The following is a 24,411-nucleotide window of genomic DNA, read 5'->3' on the forward strand; positions in this document are numbered from 1 at the left end:
CACTCAAGAAATATTTGTTGCCTCCCTATTATCTGCTGGGTGCATGGGATGGAATGTTGTGACCATTAGATTAAGCACACAATGGCCCTAGATCTGAGCATTTCATGGTCATGTTGAGGAAGCAGGTAATTTCCCTTTTTAAAAAAAGTTTACTTATTTATTGAGAGAGAGAGAGAGAGAGAGAGAGAGAGAGAAAGAGAGTGAGTAGGGAGGGGCAGAGAGAGAGGGAGAGAAAGAGAATCCTAAGCGGGCTCTACACTATCAGCACAGAGCCTGACATCAGGCTTGAACTCACAAACCATGAGATTGTGATCTGAGCCGAAATCAGAGTTAGTTGGACCCTTAACTGACTGAGCCACCTGGGTGCCCTGAAATAGGTCATTTTAATGTGATGTTTAGACTATTATGTAAGCATAGAGGAATGGCAACCCAATATAGCATCGGGTCTGTGTTAAAAAGGTCTACTCAAGGGAAACATGGATGTTCTGAATCCTGATGAGTAAAGATCATGCCCGGGTGACAAAGGATGGGAAGGTATTCTAGCCAAGAAAACAGAATATTTAAACACAAAAACAAACAACCTTGTGGGATAGAGAAACAACAAATCACTCAATATTTACTGGGGCACAAATTGTAAACTCAGTATTTACTGGAGCATAAATTGTAGCGAGGAGGCTTGGGGACTGGCTTACAGAGGGCCTCAGTTGTGGGCAAAAAGAGCGGGAAGGGGGAAGGAGGAAGCACTGGATCAGTGAGGAGCACAGAGCAGAGGATGGGTGGAGGGTGGGAGGAGCAGCAATGCCATAAGCAGGAAACGGAGCTGGGGGTGTGTCCAGTAATCCAGGTAAGTCAAGATGATGTTCCTGGTAGGAAAGATGGTGAAAGAGGGGCTGATCTAGAGACACCTCAAGAGGTAAAGTCAGGAGCATGGCGCAGCGTAAAGAACGGTGTGGCTGAGCACAGAGCCAGTGAAAGGAGAAGGTCAAGAATGAAGCCTGATTTTCTGTGTTGGAGGGGTGACTGAATGATTGAGATAAAAAATATTGAGATTAAAAATATTAAGAAAGAAGGGCGCCTGGGTGGCGCAGTCGGTTAAGCGTCCGACTGCCAGGTCACGATCTCGCGGTCCGTGAATTCGAGCCCCGCGTCGGGCTCTGGGCTGATGGCTCAGAGTCTGGAGCCTGTTTCCGATTCTGTGTCTCCCTCTCTCTCTGCCCCTCCCCCGTTCATGCTCTGTCTCTCTCTCTGTCCCCCCAAAAATAAATAAACGTTGAAAAAAAATATTAAGAAAGAAAGAAATATAGTTTGATTTTGGAGGTGGAGTGTTCTTTTAGTTTTTTTTAATGTTTGTTTATTTTTTTTAGAGAGACAGAGAGAGAGAGAGAGAGAGAGAGAGAGACAAAGCATGAGCATGGGCGAGGCAGAGAGAGGGAGACACAGAATCTGAAGCAGTCTCCAGCTCTGACCTGTCAGCACAGAGCCTGACGTGGGGCTCGGACCCACGATCTGCGAGATCATGACCTGAGCTAAAGTAGGATGCTTAACCAGCTGAGCCACCTAGGCACCCCTAGAGGTTAAGTTTTAAATGCCTTTGATGCATCCCAGTGGAGGGATCCACATGGTGGAGGTAAGCCTGGAAGCTCCAGAGAGAACTTTGGGTATCTAGGTGGATGCTGGTTAGAAGCATATAAGTGGATGGGACATCTCACATCTGAGGGATGATGGAACTGAAGTGTGTATTTAACGGTTTACTTTTGAGAGAGAGAGAGAGACAGAGAGAGAGAGAGCACGTGTGCAAGTCGGGGAGGGGCAGAGAGAGAGGGAAACAGAGGATCTGAAGCGAGTTCAGTGCTGACAGCAGCGAGCCCAATGCGGGGCTTGAATTCACAAACTGTGGGGTCATGACCTGAGCTGAAGTCTGATGCTCAACCCACTGAGCCACCCAGGTGGCCCGGAACCAAAGTATTTTTCTTTTTTTTTTTTAAATTTTTTTTTGTCAACGTTTATTTATTTTTGGGACAGAGAGAGACAGAGCATGAACGGGGGAGGGGCAGAGAGAGAGGGAGACACAGAATCGGAAACAGGCTCCAGGCTCTGAGCCATCAGCCCAGAGCCTGACGCGGGGCTCGAACTCACGGACCGCGAGATCGTGACCTGGCTGAAGTCGGACGCTTAACCGACTGCGCCACCCAGGCGCCCCCAAAGTATTTTTCTATCATCTGTCATCAGTCTTTGATTGAAGGCTTCTGGGGGGTGACGCATATTCCATACACCTGGCCTGCCTTGATTGTTAGACATCAACAAGAAACTAAGTTCAAATTCCTTGATTTCACTGAGTTGATGTGGCTGGAACCAGGATCTCCCGACTTGTTTCTCAGGTACCTTTGCCCCGCATTTATCTCTACTCCATTCTCGATGCTACGACTTCCATTCATTGACCCATCGAAGCATTCATTTGTAACTTCAACAAGCACTTATTAGGCACCTCCCATGTGCCAGGCGGGGCCAACTGCTCTCTGGAGGTGCTGGGAATAGAACTGAACCGCACACACATCCTTGAAGAACCCCTCGCCACTCACTTCCGACTGTTTCCACTTCCTGAAGGGGACTTGTGTTTAGATTTGGAGAAAGACCTGAAGAATAGGAGAGCCAGAATGACATCTCCCAAGGGCCCTGGGAACTTGAATGACTCGGTGTTGAGGTGATGTGGAAAATGATAGCTCTCCGAGAGAGCATGCACTACTCCGGCTTATGCAAAACTATAAAGAGCTCCCTGTCTGCATTTACAAAAGGAAAATTCATGTTTCCTATGGCCTTTAACTCCTAATCTTTACTGGCTACAAGAGGGTATTCCAGGCAGTAGAGTGCTTAATAAATATTATATTGTTTGCTAATGGCAATGCTATTTGGGGGTGATATTTCCTTCTGAATGTGCTAGCCTGGTTTAACAAATCTGCTGTGTGTAGTTTCACCTTTCACTGTGTTGCTTGAGATGTCTCAGGGGCACTTTCAGCAGGGGCCAAGGAACGGCCCAGAAATGCAGAAGTAAATGAGTCTGCCGGATGCATTAATAGTTTTTGTCTGTGCTGACTTCCCTTTTGTTGTAGAAATGTAACCAACACCAAGGGGCTCCTATATGTTAAGTAAATGTGTGCATTCTTGCTGTGAAGATGTGAGCTGCTTGAAGGGCTGATAGGAGCATTCCCCCGCATATTTGTCTGGTTTTTATACCCTTTTATATGGTCAGTTCTGACCAAACTCCTCTCATTCAAATCTAGCTTTTTAGAAATGGTTTAGTTGGATGACTGACAAGTAATATCGATATCTGCCTCAAATTTTCCCTTACTTGCAAAAGAGCTGAGTGCCAGCTGAGTCATTGTTGTGTACCTGTGAGATACAAAGGCATGGGGTTCATGAGCATGGTCTACTTGGAGTCAGACTGGATTTTAAATCCTGTTTTGGCTACTGCATGTTCTTTCCCAACCTCAGTTTCCTCATCTAGAACACGGATGCCTACCAGTACCTGGGGTAAATGCTCGAAACTCCATCCATCTACCCTCTCTTGCTCTCTCTCTCCCTTCCTTACCTCTCTCTCCCTTTTTCCTTCCAATGTATGTTGACTCACTCTTTTTCTTTTGGATTGTCTTTCTGAGTTTAAATGCATCCAAAAGAAAATTCATCTTAAACAAAAGAAAATTCATCTTAAAATTAAAACAAGAGAGGTAAAAAACAGACTTTCTTGACCTGATATCTTCCTCCTGCTATTATTTTGCTTATCTTTTCATGGTAAAATTTCATGAAGTGTTCTCTGTACTTGGTATATAAACTCCTCATAGCCTACATATTCAGTAGCCTTCTGGAGCTTGGCTTCAGCCTCTACTGTTCCACTGAAAATGTTCTCCTCAAGGAGACATTTTCTGTAGACCAATGAATCATCATGTTACACTTATTGAAGTACTTTTACATTGATTGCATTTTACAATTCTTTATAGGTTTGTATTTGCTTGTCCATTCAGGGGGAACACTGTTTTCTACTGGACATTTTGCATGTAATTTGGATACATTCTCTTGTCTTGTCTTAGTTACTGTTCTGTAAAGTGAATCTGTGGAAGTATCATCATCTTGGTCAGTGGGGAAATCAATAAGACTGCTTTAACACTCAGTTGTGCTTTTTCTTAAAAAAAAGGAGTTAAGCACAGAAATTATAATATTAGCACAAACAATATATTTAAGTGGGGCACCCAATTTAAAACAAAATATTCAGGAAAACACACTTTTGTAGAATTATGATCTGTTTTCACAGATCCTTTAGCGTTCTCTATCATTGTTTAGTCTAGCTCAGGTTTTCATTTTGACTTAACTAATTATTAACTATGAATGTTTCCTTCAACAACCACAAACTATTTATACTTCTTGGTGAAAGTTCTGCTTGGATATATAAACACGTGCCCCTTTATAGGCAAGACTGTTTTGAATGTATAACAAAAGGTCATGAGAAGGAATTGAAGTGAATTCATAGAGTTGATCCTCTGGCTAATCTGAAGTCTGTGGAGTTTAATCTTCCTTGGATCTACCAAGCAGAAGGGCTCTAATTGCTTTGCTACAGCGTTAGAGGCAAGAGTCTTATCTTTCCCTGGCTCCTGGTTTTAGTCATTTTTTTTTTTTTTTTTGGCTTTAATTTTCATTACAGTTAGTGGACAGTGTAGGTTGAAGATGCATGTAGCTAAATGGGACAGGGACAGTGTGGTTTCCCCACTATAGAAACTCTCACCATTTTTTGGTTTCCTTTGGATATTTTCTTCCATAAATCCAGAAACTAAGCTTACCCTATTGTTTCTGGATTTGTCAGTTTCAGGTCTTACTGACTCCCTATGATGGAAGATGAGGACATAATTTTTTCTTTCATGCCTCCTCTTGGCCAAGAGCTACATTTCTAACCATTATCCACCCATCCATAACTTTCCATTACATTAGGTTGAACTCTATGAGATTGCCATTGTTCTTGGTGAAAAACGTTTGAACTTTGGTATCTTCATAACCTGTAGTTATGCCATAATTTGAGATAAAATAATAGCTGAGCCATTTGTCAATTACAAATACTTTCCCTCTATTGGTACTTTTGTTTCTTTGATGGGTTGGTTTTTTTAATAAAAACTTTATCAATAAATCTTCCTCAAACTCTCTTGTAATTTGGTGAATATCCTCTCAACACAATCAAACAAGTGGAGAACTGAATTTTTATCACCTGTGAGACAGCTTTGTTGGAGCCTTTTTGTTTACTCAAGTGGACTAGTTGCTTTCTAGAACTGCTACTGGGACCCTCCTAAAGCATCATTCTAGGAATACCTTGTCTCTTGTATTGGTGTCTCTGTTTCCCATATTCATGATGGCTGCATTTTTGGTCTTCTCTCATTAGTGAAGGCCCTGCTTTTCTAGGTTTCTGAGAAAAGGAGAAAGGAGGTAAATTTTGGGGGGGGATCTAACATGTCATTATTCTTTGTTCACACTGAATTGATATTTCATTGCCTAAGTTGGCATATTAGAGCTCTCTACAGAAAGAGAACTAGTAGGAAGTGCAGATAGATAGATAGATGGATAGATAATGGATGGATGGATACATGGATGGATGAATGGATGGATGGATAGATGGATAGATGGATGGATGGATGGATGGATAAAGAGATAATGGATAGATGGATGGATAGATAGATTTATTACGTTGGCTCATGTAATTATAGAGGTTGGTATGTTCCAAGATCTGCAGAGTGAGCCGATAAGCTGAAGACCAAGAAAAGCCAATGGTTTAGTTCATCTGAGTCCAAAGACCTGAGAACCAGAAGAGCCAATGGTATAGCTCCTATCTGAAGGCCTGCAGGCTCAAGACTCAGGAAGAGCTCATGTTTCAGTTCGAGTCTGAATGCAGCAAAAAAGCTAGTGCCCCAGTTTAAAGGCAATTAAACAGGAAGAATTCTCTCTTACTCACTGGAGGGTCAACCTTTTTGTTATATTCAGGCCTTTAGCTGGTTAGATGAAGCCCACCCACATTAGGAAGACAATCTGCTTTACTCAGTTTACCAATTTGAATGTTACTCTCATCCAAAATCATCCTTGCAGAAACCTTCAGAATAACATTTGACTGAATAACTGGACACCCTATCATTTAGTCCTGTTGACAAATAAAATTAACCATCACAGTTGGAAATCACTTTCCCTGAGCAATTTGAAGACATTTCTCCAATTTTCTTCCAGATTCAGGAGTCCCTCTTGAGCAATATGATACCTAATTCATTTTTGGATTGGTTTGAGGCACATGGCTGGACTACCTGACCCTGGTCCTCAGTCTCCTAATAATAGCTGGACTTTTTGTAGGGGTGGAGGTCTCCGATATGAGTATCTTTAGGTAATTTTTCTTGGGATGGTCAGTTTTCCTAAAGAGAGTCTTTTAGCGTCATGCCTGGAAGATAAAAGTCTGGCTTCTAGAGACCTTAGACCGTAGGAGAATAATTAGGATGCAACTTTCATGTAATCTCTTTGCTTTCAGAGAACCAACTCTAAATTTAGCTTTGTGCCCCTGGTCCATATACCTTCTATTTTAGAAGGTACACTTCTTTATTCCCTAGAGAATAAACCTGCATTTACTGCCAGAGTTGGAATGGTGGAGAGGATATGGAGGTCCAGTGGCTTCACGAAGAGATTTTCAACCTACCTACCATTTTTACCTTCACATTTCTGCCCATTTCCATGGGGTCCTGCAATGCTAATTCCTGATCCTTATAGAGGTACCATGGCATCTTTCAAGTCAATTACTACTCATTCTTCTGTTTCTCGACTCCCAAAATTCTGTGGCTATTGTTTTCTTTTTCTACTTTTCTTTATCCTTGTGCTTGTATCCTTTAAAATATTACTTTCTTTTTTTCTTTTAGTGAGGTGTTCAGAAGAAGGTATCCTAAATGTTTGTTCAGTCTGCGATCTTTACCTGAAGGCTAAATCTTGCTTCTTACTCTCTGGCCGAAAGCTGGGGTTAGGGGATGAGGAGGAATTACATGCTAGTGTGATATTACTAAAATTCAGAATCATTGTCTTTGTCCTTAACCCAAGTGACTATGTTTTGCTTTTAGTGACCTGATGAAATTGCTCAATCCTTTGAGCGGGACGTTAAAAATAAATTCCAAGTCTACTTATTAAATACTGAATTCTACAATATCATTAGACCTTTTATAAATAATCTAAAAATATCCCCTAAACATTTATCATGCACAAAACCTTGTTTTAGCTAGTTGTATTCTCAAGCAATTCATGATCTGGTGTGAAAAATTGGTCTGTTAAATAAAAAGAAGTAATGAATCACGATAATGATACAGGCAGTTTTATTAATTTCTACATTACTCCATCCCATGTACCCAGATGCAAACAAGCCATAATTCATGTGACATGATAACCTCCCAGATTCTGAGTCACTGGGACACATGACAAAAGCACATTTTATGATGATTAAGTGCATTACTTAGCGTGTGTTTGTGATTTCTACCTCTTTGGACGTTTTCAAATTAAAGCTGTGTCATCTCTCAGAATAAGTTAAGTGTGGCCCAATCTGGAAATGATGGGATTTTTAGTGGTGAGTTTTATTATAACTAAGTTCATCTACATAAGACGGATGACCCCAAATTTCCTAAATAGAGTGATTTTATGAAGATAAGCCAGTCTTTCTTGTTTAGTTAAACAGAGACTCGGGTCCAGGGCTCATGCACCATAATTGTCTGGCACCACAACTCTCTGTCTTGCCACTTCACTGTTCTTAGGATGGCGTCTTACTATCCAAGATGGCAACATGAACTCCATTTCCTCATTCCAACCAACAGAAAAAAGAGAAAGGGCTGTGTCTTCATCTTGAAAACACATCCAGGAAGCAACACGTATCCATTGGTTAAACCTTGATCACATGGCCACCCTTAGCTTCAAGGAGTGGGGGAAAATTTATCTATTCCAGGCTGCCTTATACTCAGTAACTATCGGGGTTTCTATTTCTAAGGAAGAAAGGAGGAAAGATAGGGAAGATACAGGAGAGAAGAGCAGTCTACTTCACAGGGACACTGTATCTCCAACTTGTGATTCTACACTGTTTGCAATCTGGAAAACACTGGGGTGATGAGAGCTGGTGACAAGTGACAGGTTGGGCATCATGTCAGTGGCAGGATCATAAGTCATATATCTGTTTTATGGGCATTGCTGCAATGCTGGGATCCAGCTTGGAAGTAAATACTCTTAAAAATTACGTATTTTGGCATTATATAGGTGCCGTGTGGTGATTGGGGGTGTGTTGGCTAATAGCGAACCAAAACACAACATTTTCTCAGGTGTGACCGTTGATCTTAACAAGACACAATCTAATTAATAATGCTAGTGTCTGGGGCGCCTGGGTGGCTCAGTCGGTGCAGCGTCCAACTTTGGTTCAGGTCATGATCTCACCGTGCATGAGTTCAAGCCGCGTGGCGAGCTCTGTGCTGACAGCCCAGAACCTGCAGCCTGCTTTGGATTCTGTGTCTCCCTCTCTCTCTGTCTGTCTCCCTCTCACCCTCTGTCTCTGTCTCTGTCTCTTTTTCAAAATAAACATTAAAAAAAAGTATCATCTCATTAAAAAAAATAATTCTTGCGTCTATTCAAAATTATGTGTTTCAGCTTAAAAACTAGAATGCTGTGTGCACACATATTTGAAGGATATAGCATTTGATATAATTTAAAGATCGATAATAAATAGACGTGCATATACAAAGATAGATGTATATTGGTTAAATAACCTACTTGACTACAATTTTTATTGTTATAAATCACTGTATATTGTACTTAACACCTTTCTTTCTATTTAAGAACAGTCCTTCGGGGCGCCTGGGTGGCGCAGTCGGTTAAGCGTCCGACTTCAGCCAGGTCACGATCTCGCGGTCCGTGAGTTCGAGCCCCGCGTTGGGCTCTGGGCGATGGCTCAGAGCCTAGAGCCTGTTTCCAATTCTGTGTCTCCCTCTCTCTCTGCCCCTCCCCCGTTCATGCTCTCTCTCTGTCCCAAAAATAAATAAACGTTGAAAAAAAAATTAAAAAAAAAAAAAAAAATAAGAACAGTCCTTCAATGACAGATCTTATAGTTCTAAGTGATACAGTCCCCCCTGTGTCCTGTCTTAGGTGTGGTTCTCTGGAAGGAGACTCTGAGAATGTGTTTTGCATGCAGGTGGTTTTAGGGGAGGGTGTGGGGTGGGAGAGGGGAACCGAATGGAAGAAGGTGGGCTGTCTGAGCTAATCCCACAGGGGTTGGAGCGGGGCTGGCACTTTAGAGCCGCCCCTCCCCTTCACCAGGCCAGTGATGGGACAGGAGTTGCCTCTCAGGAAACGGTGTGACCTTGGGCAAGCATCTCTCTTGCACCTGAGGCTGTGAGATCTCAGAGCCAACTGTCCTCCAACGTGATGGGGGCATCTGGGGGGGGGCACACTGCCCCCTCCTCTTCTAGGGGAGACAAATCCCAGTTCTTGTACCTTAAACTAGCCATGTCTTCTCATATTTTACCATATTTTTGGCCAGTTCTAATTCAACCTACTGATTCCTTTCATTTTCATCAAACGTGCAGATATCACGGTTCAGTATAATAATATTCAAACATCTTTGTAAAGAAATGATGAGGAATCTCAATTAAGAAAATAGGTGATACGCTTATTTGTGGCTGGATTTTTAAAAATAATTTAAAAATTTTAATAAAAAGATCTTTTTAGTTTTTTGATGGAAAACACTTTGTTTCTGAAATCCCTGAAGCGTCTTTAAGGAGATGAGTTTCTTCTTTTCTTTGCTTTTTTCTTTTCTTTGCTTTGCTTTTCTTTGCTTTACTTTGCTTTGCTTATTTTCTAATATGAAATGTATTGTCAAATTGGTTTCCATACAACACCCAGTGCTCATCCCAACAGGTGCCCTCCTCAATGCCCATCACCAACTTTCTCCTCCCTCCCACCCCCATCAACCCTCAGTTTGTTCTGTTTTTAAGAGTCTCTTACGGTTTGCCTCCTTCCCTCCCTGTAACTTTTTTTTCCGTCCCCTCCCCCATGGTCTTCTGTTCAGTTTCTCAGGATCCACATAAGAGTGAAAACATATGGTAGCTGTCTTTCTCTGTAGGACTTATTTCACTTAGCATCACACTCTAAGGAGATGAGTTTCTGTGACTCTCCCGTCATCAGAAAAAAGCTTTGCGTTTGGAATCGGATGTGCCTGCATCTGAACCCGGACAGTTAGTCACTTGCTGTGTGACTTTGGCAAGTCGCACAACCTCTCTGTGATTCGATTTTCTGAACAAAACAAAGCCCTTCTCCCGAGGTCCCTTTGGACTCCGAGCCTCCCCTGACTTACCGGGGAACACAGCCAGCGTTCCCAGCAAACTAGGAGCTGTTGGAGGCCTGACCCATTTTCTGGCCGCCTGTCAATAGAATTAACTTATCACTGAAGGTTCCTTCCTGAAGCACCGCTCATACCAGGAACGAATGCCCTGGGAGGGCTGGCGAACGTGACTTCATGCCAGCGGCCTCCCTGCGGCCAAGCCTGCCGTAGGAAAGGCTTAATTTTTTGGCTCTACCCGCAGCAGGGAGCCAGGGAACGACCCAAGGGCAGCAAGCAGGTGCCAGCAGCGAGAAGCGCAGGCCAAGCCAGCGTCCAGATTACACTGCAAGCACCAGGGTCCCTGTAACCGGATTGCTATTTGCCCGGCGCACACCCACCCTGGCGTCGCTAATGAGCGGCCCCCTGGCTCCCTCCACGTGGGAACATAGGAGACTTTAATGAAGACGGAGGGGCGGCCCACGGGGAAGGTTCTGGAGCCCGTTCAGCTCCTGAGCTCAGGGAGCATGACTCATCCTTCGAGCTGGGGGCCTGAGACTTGTGTCCCTGCCCTCGGGTCCCCGTCACACATACGTTCCCCTTTCTTGCTTCCATTTCTAATTGAGAGAAGATATGCTTTATTTGAAGTGAGAATCCGCCCCCGCCCGTGTCCATGAACGTCCTCCACTCCCGCAAATTACCGCAAGGGGACTAATAACTCAAGTCGTGCAGACAGAAGGCAGTTTAGTGATCTCATAGAGGAGTCTACAGGGCAAGGCAGGGGGCAAGGGGATGGGGGTGGGGGGCCTGGCTGAGTCGGAACTATCCAAGCTTTCCCCTCCTGTCCTTGCGCAAGAGAGAGCATAGCCTGTGCTCTCTACCTCCTGGGGCTGCCAGTCAGGCACACGACAGAGAGATACAAAGGGGAGTTTAGCCCCTGGCAATCCAGGATCCATCAATCTGTCAACAAAACCTACCGGGATATTTATGGAACATCTGATATACGAGGGAGGGAAACCCAGTGTGCCTTATGATGAATTATTTTTAAATATTCCCTTAAAACATTCAGAGGGGGAAAAAAAAAGAATTGGCCCCTTTAAACACTGAAAGGAAGTTTCTGGCATGTAAAGCTGGTTGGAAACCTGCTTTGTGTGTACATAAAGAGATACTTAAGCCTTGTTTTTTTAATTTATTTGTTTTCCCCTAAAGTAGCCCTTTTTCCTGTTCTTTCAGGAATTGACGCTCCAACGAAGGCCTGGGGGAGGTGTGGCCGCTTCACCTGTGCCTGGATCCCTCACCTTGAGTCCTCACTCAGCTTGGGGACCCTGTTTCCACCCAACACCCTGCTGCAGCCATCGTCCTGGTTTTGTACCTGAGAGACCAGAGAGGCTGGCAGGTGGGCATTTCTCGTCATGCAGACCATGGCCACCGAGGCTTCTGTCTTTCGAATCCTAGGATAAAAATGTTCTTCCTTCCTGCCTTCACCCAGGGCTGGCGACGGGCACAGGGCAAAATGAAAATCCAGGCAGGGTAGTCAGTCTCCGTCCCCTTCCTCTGGCCCGCGGACAGGTGTCACAGTGGACAGGTGACCCCCAAGTGACGGTAAGCTCCACGGTGGAACTCACTTAATACCTGGTCGGGGTGGACGAGGGGCCTTCACTGTGTCGTCCACCGGGCAAAGCCTGGTGCTGCCGGCCTGGGTCAGAGCTGGCCGCTGCCTTGGGATGAGAAGGTGACAGCAAATGTGCGGCAGGCGAATATGCGTGGGGGATGCACGGGGACAGGCCGGGAGGCACCCGGGACCCCAGCGGGCGGCTCAGGGTCCATCCCAGGGAGGTGAGACCGCTTGTGTGCCAGGGCTCCGTGCCCCCAGCACACGCTCCCCCTTGCGAAACAGAAAATCAAGGATGCCATTGGTAGGGATTTGAAGACCGCAAGCACAGAGCTTGAAACAAAGCGCAGGGTCCTTCTGAACTGCAGAGGTTACAGGCTCACAGGTTGGTCCTGACCCTGCCTCCCCTCTGGGGACCACCCTCACCCATACCCCCTGGGCGCTGCGCCGAAAGCCTCCCCTCCCGGACTTCACTTCATCTCAGTGCACCGGTGGCTTCACCCTCCCACTGCATGTGCCCATCCCCCATTACCTACATGCCCCTCCACCTTTTCTCCCCACTTTCCTTTTCGTCACCCTGCCTCTTTCCACAGGGAGCCTTCTGGAAAGGAGCCAGCAGTCACTGGGTGTCTCTCCCGCTTCACGTTTCGTTCGCCCCGCTCGCTTCCAAGGAGGCAAGCGCTTCTCTTACCCCACTGCGAGTCGCCTTGCAAAGGTCGTTGTCTGTCTGTCCCCTAATCACCCGACCCAAAGGTCAGATTTTCAGTTTTTTGTCTCCTCCCATTAAAGACGTGATATTTGATGGTGTTGATGATGCTTCCTCTTGGTACCGACTCCTCGGTGCGTTCTCTCTCTGTCCTGGATGCGAGAGGTCTGAAATCAAGGTGTAGGCAGGACAGGGCCATGCCTCCCCACAAAGCCTCTAGGGGAGGGTCACACGTTGCCTCTTTGACTTTCGGGGGGCTGCAGGCACTCACTGGCTGTGGCGGCATGAGTCTGGTCTCTGCCTCTGTCTCCGCAGGGCCAGCTTCCCCTGCGTGTCTGTTTCCTCACATCGCAGTATTTTATAAGGACACCGGTCATATTGGATTAGGCACCCACCCTACTCCAGTATGACCTCACCTCATCTTAACTAATCATATAGGTAAAGACCCCATTTCTTTTTTTTTTTTTTATTTTTTTAATGTTTAATTTTGAGAGAGAGAGAGACAGAGACAGAGTGTGAGCAGGGGAAGGGTAAGGAGAGAGGGAGAGAGAGAATCCAAAGCAGCTTCCAGGCTCTGAGCTGTCAGCACAGAGCCCGATGTGGGGCTCGAGCTCACGAACCTTGAGATCATGACCTGAGCCAAAGTCGGACGCTTAACTGACCGAGCCACCCAAGTGCCCTTGGGGCCTTATTTCTACGTAAGGTCCCATTCCTAGATGCTGGGGGCTTCCGATTTCAGAATGTCTTTTCTCAAAGGCCACAATTCAAGCCATAGCGTAGTGTAAAAGTAAAATTATATTGATAAAAAATGCGTGCTATTTAATTTCTCAGCTTGAGTGTATACATCTATCTAATGGATATGAAAACACTTGCTCTGCCCACCACATGTATGAAAGAGCAAGTCAGACAGTGGATGAGGACGTTATCACGGACTCAAGCACCGTCTGCAAGCATGGGGGCTTATCGTGATTGTAATATGATCCCCTTTCAGTTTTTGTGACTGCTGAGTTGTGCACTCTCAGACACACTGTGCTTTCCACTCTTGATATGGAAGGTACTGACCAGGGGGTTGCAGCCCACACCAGGGCTCTGCTTCTTCCAGAAGGTCTTGGCAACCCCATGTTTCTTAACTCTGACCGTGTTCTCCCAGCCAGTGGGTACTGCTGGGCTGTGAACTAGGGTGGGATTTTATGCCAAATGGAAGGGCACATTGGAGGAACGCTGGGGAAGGTGAGCTTTAGGACTAGGACTTGAGGGGACTGGGGGTTCCCGAGCCACAGCCCATGGCGGCGTGCTCCCTGCCATTACTTGCCTCCTGCTCTCACGGCTGGAGCCACTTGACCAGTCAGTTCTGCTCTCAGTCCTTGAAAACAGAAGGGTCGGGCTTTTCGACAGCAAACTTCTAGGTGTTTTAGGAGCCCACATCGAGTGAGGCTTCCTGACCTTGCCAGGAATGAGCCCTGCCTCGTGGCTGTTGTAATAAGAGCACTCCCAGGCTCTCAGTAGTTGAACTCTTGCACCCAGAGCCCTGTCACTATGTCCCTTTCCATAATTACCTTCTGGTTGGCCTTGCTGTGGAGCCTGAACTCCTCCGTCATTCCCACTTGAATTAAAGCGCTGGACTGTCTTGCTAAGTGGCAGGCCAGAGGAAGACCAGCTTCACCAGCCACAGAGCCCACAGCTTGCTCAGTTCAGCTTGTGATCAGGCAGAGTCTACGTGGTGCAAAGACATCTGCCCAAAGTTTCCCATGGAGCAGTGCTCGAAATGGCTCTCGGAGGAAAGGCTGTCTGGTAGCCCGTGGACTGGGGCAGGAAAACAGAGCTTCAGATCCTGGCTGTATCACTAACCCATCACCTCAGTCTTTGTCTTGGTTTCCTTATCCATCAGACGTGGATTTTCCCACCTGAGCAGAGCTCAGCAAGCAGTGAAAAGGCAGAAAAGAGATCAAGTAGGCAAGGTGCTGGTCGAACATCTAGCAGGTGCTGGCAAGCTTGAACACACAAGCCCAATACGCGACAGAGCTTCATGTGAAAAGCATGCAGGAATCCTTTTAAGTAAGAACAAAGTGGAAGGAGACCCGTTGTTCTGTATTTTTCCCCCCACGTCCAATCCCTTTACCCTTCACCTTTTTAGACCATCACACTGCCACTGACCCTGCTCCCTTATGTAAATATGCTCCCTGGTACAATGGGGTTTTGTGTTGGCTTAATACAAGGATGACTTTTCTGTGGCCAGAGTCGCCTGGAAATGGAGTGGAAAGCCTCACAAGATGCTCACTATTGTAAGGGATGTGTAAGCAAGAGCCTGGATAACCACTTGGCAGAAATGTCCGTTTTTAATTATTTATTCGACAGATATTTACGGGGCACTCACTATATACCAGGCACTGTATTAAGCGCTGCAGAAACGAAACTAAATAAAAGTTGGGGGTCTAAAACTTCGGCTGGAATTTTAGGCGGGATCTATAGCTACCTATTTGGCACACATCATGCTATTTGTCAGTGCTGTGCCTTTTTTTAAATGCCTTTTCGCACCTTCCTCTGTTTACAGCTTCCCGCAGGTATCCCTCCATTTAGAAAGTCTTATCTATACGGCATTGGTTTGGGTTCAGTGCCTTTGTGTGTTCCCAGGGTAGCTAGATCTTTCACTGTATGCTGTAATCCTTGATATGCTGCGGATTCTTTGAGGCCTACTGGGGTAATATTTTATTAATCTTAGTAACTCAACCGTTAGCACAGCACTTCGTATCAGGTAAATGTACAAGTTGTACTTGTTGACTGAATGTGAAATGAGAATATACTTGCACAGACAATGGCCAGATTAGGGAGGTTATTTTTTTCCTTTAGGTAACTTTTTGACAATATAAAATTGATGCATATTTCTTAGAGAAGATCTGAACAATTCAGAACAAGGAGAGGATTAAGAAAATAGAAATACACTTGCTGTCTTACCACCCAAATACATTGATAAAATCCCCTCTGACTTTATATTTTATAGTTTCTTATATATACACTTTAAAGACTATTGTATATTTGTTAACATATTGCTATGTGCAGTAATAGAGAAACTTCTAAATATTAACAGATTGACACAATAAAATTTTATTTCTCCCTCAGGCAAAGTTCCAGTGGACATTTCCAATTGGGGGAATCTCTTCTCCTAGTGATGATTCAGAGGCCCAGGCTCCTGCCATCTTGTGGCTCTTCCATCTTTGACCCAGGGCTTCCAAAAATGTTGACTTGGGGGAACAGGACTGGAGGATCTTCAAGGAAAGGTTTTCTAGGAAGACCTAGAAATAGCCACACCAGTTTCTCTTGTAGTTATTTACCTAAAACTTCACTGGAGGTTAGTATTATGCTAAGCAGTCAGTGACTAATGTGGCTACAACTAACCCCGAGAAAGGCTGAACAATGTAGTATGGTTGAGAGCCCAGAAGGACAAGGATGGGATTTTAATGAACTTGCAGCAGCCTTTCCACAAATTCAAATTCCTCTCTAAATACATATTTTATAGATTACATTTTCACTAAAAATAATCATAAGCCTTCCCCATGTTATTACATAATCTTTCTAAGGAGTGGATAAATATTAGGTTCCTATGTTACAGACGAGGATGGTGGGGGCGAAGTCATTCGCCTGAGGCCCTCAGCCAGTATATGGCAGTGCTGGTCCTCAGCCCTCCTATCCAGACTTCTTTCAGAGTGCTCTGTAAGGACGTGCGTTCAGAAATGCAAAAGGAAGAAGGCTAATCAAACCCTTATCTTGATGTAAACTGGAAAGATAATCTCGAGAGTATCTTGAAGCTTGACTAAGAAAGACCAGTGCTCAGATGTTTCAAACCAGATACATAGTTATGAGAAAAAACAAACCAAAAACTCAGTGAAAAGTGGTATGGATGAGGCTTGGTGGGTTGTGAGTGTTTACATTGCTCATCACTTAGAGTAAGTGGGTGGTTTGGCCCATGGCCACTTTCTTCCAGTTGGCTTTGACCTTTGACAACTTAGTCGACTGACTGGCTAGCCTGCAAGACCATTCCACCCATGCTTGAGATTCCCAAGAGGAGGGGACTGGCCCCGCCTGTTTGTGAATAACAACACTGACTTTTGGAACCAGGGAAATGTTTCGTTGGCCTGACGATTTCTCTTTTCCCTAATATCGCATTAAGGGTCATGCGTTCTTGAGGTGTGACAATAACTGGGAAAATTCAGAATTCAGCTAATACCTATTTGCTGGGTTCTGAGCAGACATAAGGCTTGTAGAGGCCCAGAACATGTTTATCAACCTACAGGGCAAAGTTTCATTTCTCCTGTAAAATGGCCACTCGATATGATATATGTATATTAAGTACCCTGCTGTGACTAAGAGCTATCTAAAAAAGAAAAAATATAGCCACCTCCCGAAGCATGTATAAATTGCTTTTTTAGCCCCTATAAAATTTTAGCTAGCACCAAACATAGAACTTCATTCATCATCCTGCAAGTTAGGGCTGCCAAGGGAAGCCGGCTCTTCCTGAGCCGAAAGTGGCAATACGCCAGGATTGGCAGGAATCAAATGAATCATTTCCTGCTTTTAGTTTTAGATAAATAATCAAAAAAGATTGTCTAGATTGTGATCCAAAAGCCATTTTTCATAGCTCTGAGGATCCAGAATCCTTCACTTCGTGTGGAAGCCCGCTTTTCTCATTATTTTATTGCACAGTGTTGAAGAGAAGGCAGACAAACCCACCAAGGCCCAGGCAGAGTTTTTAATGCAGCGAAGACTTACGACCTCAGCGTGGTGAGTACCTTCAGCACACCTTTTTATTTCTGTATTTTGATGCTTTGCTATCTGAGGCCGTGCTGGTCCTGGAGGGATTGCCCCCCTCAGGGTTAACTAATTCTTAGAGACGGTAAACATCTCAGCTGGGAGTGTCGTTTCATACATACACACACTGACCGATCCAGAGCTCATACTTCTTACTACCTCCTCTGTCCGGCTCTCACACTCTGGGTCACTGTCCCCCTACCTTATCCCCCCAGGGCCAGGGATCAGACAACAGGGGCAGCCCCTGTGCTCCAGAGCCCCCTCAAGTGATTCAAATTAGCCAATCCCCAGCCCACTGACTCTGCCTTACCTGGTCTTACCCGTGGAAACCACACCAAAGGCTCTTTACCATTTTTTCCTGTTCCCTCTGCCTCCTGACCCACCCTGGTGTTTACCTGTGTGACTCCCCCCATTCCCCCACTCCCCCACTCCAAGCCATGGCCTGCCCCTTCCTCTTTGAATCTGTTGCCCTGACAAATTATCTTTTCAATGGCAGTTGTCTCCATATCTGTTGGCCTGGCCATATCTGAATAATAATGAAAGCTCCATTTTAATTTTTTAAATGAATTTACTTATTTGAGAGAGAGAGAGAGGCAGGGAGGGGCAGAGAGAAGGGGAGAGAGAAAGAGAGAATCCAAGCAGGCTCTACACTGTCAGTGGAGAGCTTGATGCAGGGCTCGAATGCATGAACCAGGAGACCATGACCTGAGTTGAAATCAAGAGTTGGCTGCTTAACCTATTGAGCCACCCAGGCACCTGGAAACCTACATTTTAAAGCAGTGAAATGAAAGACAAAGAAAGAGAAAGGAAATAAGAGTCAAAGGCTTGGGTTCCAGTCCTGATTCTATCCACTTCTCTCCTGGGAGATCTTGGCCAAGTCTTCTAATTTCTCTGGGCCTCAGTTTTTTTGTCCTTAAAATGAGGTGGCTGGATATCTCCAGATGCATCCTGGAATTTCTTCAGATGTTCAAAATCTAGGAGTTTATTTCTTTAGCCTGTGATAGGCTATTTTTTATATAGCTTCCAGATAATGTGATTTTTTTCGCCAAGCATTTGCAGAGTACCTGCTGTTTCCTGAACACCGAACTGGGCACTAGAAGTTCAAAGGTGGGTAAGAAAATTTTCTTGGTTTCAAATGCATCACGCTACTTCCATATCTATGGTGATGCCTGTAGAGAGCAGGAAACATCCTGCTGTCTCACCTGAGAGGGTCTGCTATGCCCCAAAGAGACTGGAATGTGTGAAAAGATGAAACATGTTCTGAGAAAATACAGAATTAACTTTGGGTATATGGACTAGATATGATGATGAAATCCTTCCACCACAACGAGGTCCCTTTTCCATTGCATGTGTGCATATATTCATAAATTGCATAGCCCAACAGGAGGGAAGAGAGTCATTTGGCCCCAGAGGTTTCCATATTTTTAAGCTTCTATCTGATCTTGGAAATTTCTTAATTATTCATTCTCTGTAACTGGACCCATTCATTGTTCAAGCACTGTGGGTTCCTTGGGGAGATACTTCTCATCCCCTAGTACCGCCCTTCATCCTAACACATCCACAAGGTGTCATATACTCTGTTAACGCTGTAGGGGAGGAGATTTTTCGGGATTTCTGGTTTCTGTTTTTGTTGTTGTTTGTTTGTTTATTTGTTTGTTTTTGACAAGAAGAGTACAGATTCTCCTCCGGATTCCACTATCCAGAGTTTTCATCCATTACATTCACCCCTCCTAATTCTCTATTTTCTTTATCTTCTGTGCCTCCCCACTGGCATTAGCCACAGTTAAAACTTTCTGTCTCTCTGGGATTTTGCTGTTCCCCCTTTTCAAGTATGCTAGAAGTAGGGATAATATTTTCAAAAAATATTAAAACAAGATATTTTTCCTTCCCCATAAACTATGTTGCTTAGCAATTCCTTCTGTGTAATGAATCAATGCCATTCATTGCTTTGGGGAGATTGGGCTACCAACTAGAACAAAGAATTCATTGCTCGATCTTGAGTTTCATACTAGAGTTTTTAAAGCACACAGATAGGAGTCTTGTCAGCCTATGTTTCATGGAGAGAGAAGAGGTTTTTTTTTTTCTTTAAGTTTTCCCACATTTCCATTTACTTATTGAAAAAAAAAAAACAAAAAACAAGTCTGAGTATCTGAGCTTTACTTGCCCTTAGCCATTGTGCAGAGAAGACAAGGAGGAATATGTAGGTAAGTTTGTTTCAAACAGGAAGGGGAAGCTTCTGCTAATGTGCCGGGAGAGCCGGGCATCTGGAAGAAAGATGCTGCTGGCTTGTCGAGTGTCACCTGGCATCTTCACGGTCTGGATTGCCACTCATGTTGGGCAACATGCTGGACATTTCACTGATAGGTTGAGAGAAGCTGAAAGGGGAGCGGGCTTGCTTCTGAAGTTCCAGAGGGAGAAGTTTTCGTGTCCAACATACAGAAAAGGTGATCATAGTCAAGCAACAGCAGGGTTTGGTAGAAGCCACGCAGGGAATTTTCAATGGCACCTTCAGTTCTCCTCAAAGACTGCAGGTAACATGGAAGGAATCTACATTTTCCAAGGTGACCCTGCATGGAACAAAGAAGGTAGCAAGAAATGAGATAATTTACAAGTTCATGGAGACCTGCACCTGACACTCTGTTAAAGAGGCTCCAGGATGGACAAGCCCAAAGAACCCAGCCAGAGGGACAAGGCAGTGAGTGGTGACAGAGGGTCCACCATACCGGCAAGAGCACAGAGAGAGAGCCCCCCAGCAGGGGAAGATGGCTGAGCTTCCAGGGGCACTTACCTTAGAGGAGCAGCCGATATTTCCTCTGCAGAAGCACTGAGGGCAGAGGCCAGGGGTTAGAATTAAAATGACCTCAAACCAGGAAGTATGAACTTCCCTTAAACCAGAGGTTTGTGGGAGCCAGTAAGGAGGGATGATGCACAGCTCAGATACTCCTCTCTTGATTTCATACTTTTGTAGAGTTTCTTCTGGCATCCAGCTAGATGGAGAGGTGGGAAACCAAAGAACTGGGGAGGAGAAGCATGAAAATCTGAGCATTTACCCCGAAGCGTTCAAGTTTACCTACCTGGCACTTGTCTTATGTTCATTAGTTGGCTATCTCGTTGCACAATTGCTTTAAAATAATCTTGTATTTAGCAAAAGGGTTTGAAAAAGTGCATGAACATATGCCTCTATATATATAATTATACTGAGACCATATGGTTTCAGAGTGTCATTCTACAGGCACGAAGGCCATAAGCACGACTTTTCTGAGTTACAGGGCTGGTTCACCGTGAAGCAGGACTATATCCATATCCTGAGGAAGTCAGGAGGGCCTGGGAATCTCCATGACATTGGCCCCTCTGAAATATTGTACATGTTCATTTTGGTTATGGTAGGCCTGCTATCATTCTTAAAAGATTTTATGAATTCTTAGAATGTTCTTTTTCTTAGAATGTTTTATTTTGTTGAAAAATTTAAAATGTTTTTATTTATTTTTGAGAGAGAGACAGAGCACAGCTGGCGAGGCGCAGAGAGGGAGACACAGAATCTGAAGCAGGCTCCAGGCTCTGAGCTGTCAGCGCAGATCCCCATGCAGGGCTTGAACTCACAAACCATGAGATCATGACCTGAGCTGAAGTTGGATGCTCAACAACTGAGCTACCCAGGTGCCCCGATCTTAGAATGTTTTACAATGTCTCCCCACCTTCAGTCCTTTAGTCACAGCTAAAATGAAAATAGTTTCTTATCACAGTGCTTTTCAAAGTGTGGTCACCAGACCAATAGCACTGGCGTTGCCTGGGAATATGTCAGAAATTCAAGTTCTCAGGTCCCATCCCAGGCCTACTGAATCAGAAACTTTGGTGGTGGGTTGAGAAGTCTGTGTTTTAGCAAGGCTTCCAGGTGATTCTGATGCATAACGACGTTTGAAAATCTACGATATTATCATATTATAATCAGCCACATATCCAGAGATTTACCTATTACTTCTTATTGAGGCTCAGATATAAAATCCATGTGCATACTTTTAAAATAGAGATATGGCTGCTTTAAATTCAGTAGATAAAAGAGCATTTCTGCCCCTATCCTTTTCCTCAAAACTCACCAGAAAACATGAAAAAAAAGGCAAAACGGGGAAGAGAAAAGCAGCGTAAGTGGAAGCAGATAGGAAACATGGATGGGATCGAAGAAGGCACTGAGCTAAGGTGCGTTTGCTCTAAGCAAGACACAATTTCTCTAGAGGAAGGTGTCAGAGTCTTGGACAATCCGGCCCGTGATGTCATTAGCGCGGTGAGCCGCAGAGCTGTGGATGGAGAATGTCGCTGATTGATACTAACATAGCAGGTAACAGGACAGACAAAAGCTGAAGAGCTCACAATCTAGCTGGAAGTATTGAATCAATACTATAGAATATTAGACAATGAGTTCTGCAGTAGAGGAGAATGAGGCTGGGAAGGGAGATAAAGTATTAGGGGTGAGGGGTTACTAAAATTATGCATGGGATGGTCAGTGATGTTGTCTTTGTTCATTCAGGATGTTCTAAACAACAGAAGCTTATTTCTCGCTGTTCTGGAGGCTGTGGGTCTGAGGTCAAGGTACCGGCATGGTTGGGTGAGGGTCCTCTTCCTACTCACAGACTTCTTGTGTCGTCACATGGCAGAAGGGACTGAGGAACTCCGTGGGGTCAGTTTTATGAGTGCCAATTCCATTTATGAGGACTCCACCCTTATGACCTAAGCACCTCCCCAAATCCCACCTCCTAATGCCATCACAAAATGGGCATTAAAATTTCAACATACGAATTTGTGGCGTAGGAGGGGACATACACATTCAAATAATAGCAGATGTCCTCATTACGGGGTATTATTTGAATAAAGATGGGGAGAAGATGAGGGAATGAGCCATATCAGCAATGAGTGAATAGTTAATGCAAATGGCCTGTGGTATAAGTGTACTTGGTGTGTTTGAGATGCTACAAGGAGGCCAGGAGGGCCACCTGGCATGAGTGAGGAAGGCGGAGTTGGAATAAGTCATAGAAATGTTAGAGGCAAGGTCCTGTAGGCTTCGCAGTTCACTGTAAGGACATTGGCATGTACTGGGTGAGGTGGGTCCCTCAGAGGGTTCAGAGTGGAGGACGTGATGTATCTACTGTGCTGAGCAGAGACCATGATAACCATACAGGTGAGAGATAATGGTGTCAGCAAAGGAGGCAATGGGAAGGGGTTGGACTCTGGATATTCAGTCTCATCTTGAATATGACTATTCAGCTTACCACTTTTTACCATAAAAGCTCTTGATGAAGAATTCCATTTTTTACGTGACTCCTTTTTTAAAACTTTGAATTCCAGCGTAGTAGCTAACATACAGCATTATATGAACATACAGTGTTTTAGGTGTATAATATAGTGACTCAACAATTCCATATATTACTCAGTGCTCATCAAGATAAGTGTGCTCTTAATTCCCTTGACTCCTTCTTTTTGATCTTTTTTTTTTTTTTTACTTGAAAACAGACTACATAAACATGTTTTAAGTAGTGATACTGCTACATCGCATCTCAGGCAAAGGCATGCTTAGTGATGTACTCAACCCAATAATCTCTAGTCAGAGAAGATCATATGGAAAAGTTAGAACTATAGTTCATGGCCACAGACACCCAAACCATGTTGTGAATGGGATGGAGAACTCATACATAAAAGGTTGTGTGCATGTTCTATTTACAAGTGTTTCTAAGACATTTATTCTTTATTCTGCCTTAAAAGTGTTCCTCTATTCTGTAAGTTTATTTTTAAGCTGAAGTGTAAGTTCAAGGGAAAGTTGAAAAATTAATGAATAAAATAGTGTTTCTACGAGTGCACTTCCTAAAGAATGATCCCCAGCACCTCATCCGCCTTCCCCATAAACTATCAAGACTTCATCTCCCCCTATGAAGAGTTCAATAAGCTATCCTTGTTTTACACTTCATCTACAACTATATTTGTTTACTTTCAAATTACTCTGTATTGCTTATATAAACATTTTAATTTAATTTTTTTTTCAGTTTTTTCACCGAGGTATTTTTTGATCTGTAAAAATTGCTTGGGTATCTTGGGTTGGGATGCAATGCATCATAATTTTCCCATTAAAATGGATGGCCATTTAAAAATTAGTAGCAGGATTTTCAAGTATATATGAAGGTCATTAAAAAATGCAGAGGTATATTGTGAAGATAAAGTCTGTAGAACTGGTCCTGGTGTGTGAAAGAAAGAGAGGAGTCAGGGATGAATTCAAGGCTTGCAAACTGGAAGAATGGAGTTGACAGTAGGTGAGAAGAAAAAAGCTGGGAAAAGAAGTGGGGAGTGGAGAGGGAGAGGTAACATCAGGGCCTCAGTTATGGAAATGCTAATTCTTGGAGATGATGGATGGATGGATGGATGGATGGATGGATGGAGGGATAGATAAATAGGAGATAGAGGTACATGTTGAGTGGGCAGTTGGATCGGTCATCTAGAGTTGGAGAAGTGGTCTAAACTAGAGATATAAATTTTGGTGTCATCAAATATAGATTAAAGCTACGAGTCTGGATGTAGGTAGAGAAGAGAAAAACAACTTTGAATGAGGTCTAGTGCTCTCCAAAAGGAAGAAGTTGAGGAGATGAGCAGGCAGCAATGGTGAAGGAGGAGGAATCACACATGTGTAGAGTCCTGGAAGACAGGCCAGGAAGATGTTTCTGGAAGATGAGCAAGTGAGATTAGCACTGAGATTTAAACATCAGATATAAAGGCACTGATATCACTTTAACAAGATAGCTTTGGAGAAGGCATAGGGGTGAAAGTGGATTGAAGACAATGAAGACAGACTCAAAAGGCTACAGATGGTATGATTTGATTTATATGACAGATCTAAAGGGACACGTCACTGGTTGCCACCCTAGGCATGGGGTACATGGGACCTCAAAAGAGAACGAGGTAATCTTTGGG

This window comes from Leopardus geoffroyi, chromosome B1 (genome assembly GCF_018350155.1).
Source record: "Leopardus geoffroyi isolate Oge1 chromosome B1, O.geoffroyi_Oge1_pat1.0, whole genome shotgun sequence".
Taxonomy (NCBI): Eukaryota; Metazoa; Chordata; class Mammalia; order Carnivora; family Felidae; genus Leopardus; species Leopardus geoffroyi.